This window comes from Schistosoma mansoni, chromosome W, assembly GCF_000237925.1.
Source record: "Schistosoma mansoni strain Puerto Rico chromosome W, complete genome".
Classification (NCBI taxonomy): domain Eukaryota; kingdom Metazoa; phylum Platyhelminthes; class Trematoda; order Strigeidida; family Schistosomatidae; genus Schistosoma; species Schistosoma mansoni.
This window is the reverse complement of record NC_031502.1, coordinates 16,737,016-16,741,284: the sequence shown is the minus strand read 5'-3', so window position 1 is coordinate 16,741,284 and position 4,269 is coordinate 16,737,016.

Genomic DNA, 4,269 nt, shown 5'->3' with positions numbered 1-4,269 from the left:
AAGTAAAGGTGAATAATTACTCGTAGCTCGTGAGTTTTTAACTAACAGTAACTTCTAGTGAAACGTTATATGGTATACACGTTGGCTTTTTAGTGTTGCTAATGCAATAATATACTTTTTTAAGCAGATCGATCTACGTTTCTGAAGAACTATCCGCTTACTTTGATCAGGATCAGGTTAAAATAACCAGCAGTCTATTACACTGAAAAAAAGATGATATTAATGATAGTGTTGATGAATTTTTAAAAACAATTATCCCTATTATTAGTGATAGTAGTATAAGTTGTGTCATGTATAAATAAATGTAACAACACTCAAACCCAATTGACTGTCAATTCATAACAAAATGCCTACAAAAACAATAATGTAAAATGGACTCAAAACTATGGGATTATTTTTAGTGAACAACAGTGATAAAAGCCAAAAAATCTTTACATATATATACATATATGTATAAGTCAACACTGGCAAAGAAGTATAGTGTTTGCAGCATATATATATATATATATACTAAATTTATCCGAAAGGAAGATAAGACACCATATGATTCATAAATTGTCATGATTCCCGTACTCCCATATGGTCAAATTGTCATGGTAACAGATTTGACAGCTCTTAATTGGAGTCACCAAAACTATGATGAATACATATTCGGTTGGAAAAAAGATTGGCGAGTGAAAGAGAGTAAACCAGTGGGAGAATAAAAAAAACTAGCTTTAACTAGGACTTTCGGTTTCTGTAATTGAGGAGAAAAAAAGCAATTATTAACAAAGAATGGATGATTGTAAAAAACAGTGGATTGAAACAAAACAGTAACTGGAAATGTAATGTTTCTATTGAAGGCAAAATGGTATTCAGTCAATAACAGAACAATAGATTTTTTTCTATTCACATGAGATTTTCTAGAGTCAATTAGTGAATTGATTCTGAAATGAAATGAGTAGTGATTCTTTAATATGTACAACATTTTTATTTTAATAATAAGCTAATATTTATTGGTGAGTGTAAACTTCGTATCTCTGAAAGACAAACATAATTTGCCAGTAACGGACTGAATTTTAGAAATTCAGGAGAGTTTCACTTGTTTAAAGATTTTATTCCTAAAAAATTGATCTAATTACAATTACCCAAGCCAGTTTTAGGCAACTTTTGTTAGGACTAAAAGTCCATTATCTCTCTGAATCCCACTTAAGTCTTTGTTTACCAATACAGGCATATGGTTACCTTCTATTAACACATATAAAATAAATATTGTACAAACTGATAGTGCTGATCCTGGCTAAACTGATAATATCGAACAGTTAAAGACGATTGACAGGGATACCTGCCAACTTATATTTTGATAATGTTATTGTTCTAGATCATTTGAATACATAAATATTAGATAACTGATAAGAACTATTTGAATAGATTATAATCTATTCAATCTTGTTCCCTATCAAGATATACCTTATGTAACTTTGGTCACAGTTTGCAAGTATTATACTGTTATTGAGACAAATAACAGAAATAGAAATAGCATGATAACTAGTTAATAACTAGCAATCAGTTATTTTTGGTGTTTTAAGTAGTACTTATTAAATATATATCCCAAATTATTAATCGCAGCTACATTAGTCGAACAATGTTTTCCAATTCTGCATAACAATTCATCAACTGCATACATTTTATTAGAATCAAAACTTAGTTGTTGGGTTCAGAAATTGATTTTACTATTACTTTTTGAATAAATATCTGTATTTACGTATGTAGTATTTATATTACGGTTTGAACCTATCACTTTCTCAGATTACTGAATGCATCACTCGATAGTAGAAAGTTTAATGCCCCAATTCTTTTCACAGATTAAACCCTTTTTTAGAATGTACATCACGGTGGATAACACTAAAAAAAACTGTGACTCCTTTCTAATTAAGAAAAGATCAAATATTCAGTTACACATTCGATTTCCAGTGTTCTAGGTCTGTGTTATTTCAATTTTTGCCTAGTTATTATTTAGAACATAACTATATAATATGATTGCATCAGTTTGTGTGTAACTTAAAACTTACGAAAGTTAGTAATCATCAGAGTTTCCGTATACATCAATCACATATCTTAAGGTTATCTAGGACATATACCTGCCAAACATTCCACAACCCCATCCTGATAATCTATAAGATGTTCAGCCTAATGAAAGGCATCACTTTGCAGGTAGATGGATAAAAAAACATTGCAAACAAACTAGCTAGTTGTCCATTATTGTTTGAAGAACCACTGGAAATATTTTAAACATTTCTCACTGTTGTTGTTAATCTTCATTTCATTAGATTTCTTAGTTAATGTAAGTTGGTATTGAAATAAAGTTAGGATTATTTGGATCATTTATATATTTGAAATAATCCTTTTCCAATGATAAGGTCTATCTATTTGCTGTACATAAAGCCAAATTTGGATTATTAATAATCAGAACGGACGTCTTTTATTCAGCGTTGAACAGGTAAGATTATAAGACTAATAGAAAATTCCCTAGACTACCAACAAAAAATGGATAATTCTGATCATCTGCCATATTTGATCATATTTCACTTTACTTCACCCTTCATCTTTCACATACATTCCACATACGTACACTTTTTACCCACCGTTTACCTTATTTTTATCCAATTCGTCCTCACTTTCTTCGTGATGAATATAGAAAAATCTGCTCGGAATAAACAATGTGAGATAAGTATTTCTAGCAGGAAAATAAGCATAAATTACCGTTTATTCACGGAAAGGAATTACTGTCTTCTTAAACAGTTAAAACAATCATAATAAGACAGTTTTAAACTGATTTTATATATTTATTAATTTACAGATTCAAATTTCTATTACTATTAGCATAACACGGGTAAGTGCCAAATTTGAATTCGACCTATTTAATGAGAATAATGATGCATACGCGTTTGTGTGTCTGTATATGCGAAAAAATCTGAGACCCCAATATTACTACACATGTTATAAGAAGGAAAAAAATCACTCTTTAGTCTCTTCTGCTAATGTTATTGATGACGATGTGAAGGGCTAAGTTCTTAATGGAATATTCATTTATACATACCACACCACTTGATAACCTAATTTGCAAAATATCTCTAAAAACATTTAACTACCATATTAACGGTAATAATAACCATTAATGCATTAATCTTATCTAAGCTTTTTATCACCTGTTATGAATGTGTTGTTTTTATATTCCTCTTCTTGTGTTTCTCCTTTTTCTCACTATCATCAGCATCCTCATTCATAACATAATATTTAATCGCCTCTAACCAATTCATTTACTCACTGTCCATTCACACAACCATACCTTCCTCACTATCTAAATAGATGTTCTACTTGTGTTTATACATAGTTATACATATATGCATATATGCGCTAGTAGATAGCTACTTAGATTTCATATAAAATACATCAGTAAAGTATAAAAACGTTAAGCACGCGATAGAAAATCACTTTGGTCATATATATATATATATACCCATGTCTGTATACTTCCATGTTGGGTGTGACCATTAATTATTAAATTTTTTTTAGGATAATTACCATTGTAAATACTACTTCATTATTCTTATTTATTTCTCTTATTTGTCTGCTAAGACGAGAATATTATCATTGCATAGGAAGTAAAACGTGATATAAAATACAGTCCTTCTCTCTTTGTGTATATACGATTCATTAACTAACCTAAAACACTTTTGCTTCAGATTTCTATTACAGTATTATTACTTCTAAGTGTAGGGAGACGGAGATAAGTGGGAAGCCACGTTAGAAATTGTTGCCATGATACAAAAATTATATCATGAAACGGAGCTATTTATTTATCTAACCACAACTCACCTTTCCTAGCATCGTTCTACTCACATGTTGAGAAATTAGTTCATTGTTAAATTATAATCAAATGATAGATAACTATTTTCGCAGAAAGTATTTAAATGTCAACATTATATTGACATGAGCACCTGCTTGGCCACACAAGTTCATGTCTGCCTAAAAGCATCCCCAAAGGAAACATTATCTCCGCAACATTAATATTGTTGAGTTGTAATACAAAAAGGTCTGTTGTACAATATTCTGGTTCTGTGAAACCAAAACACCCATTGAACCCACCCAAATATACACAACCAAGTTTAAAAGATTTTCTTGAGTTATTTTAGTCTACTCATAAGTAGTCTGCAAACGTTACGAAATAAATCAAGCTACTAAATGCAAAGATGGATAGTGGCTAGCAGTGGAATCCAGGACGCGCGT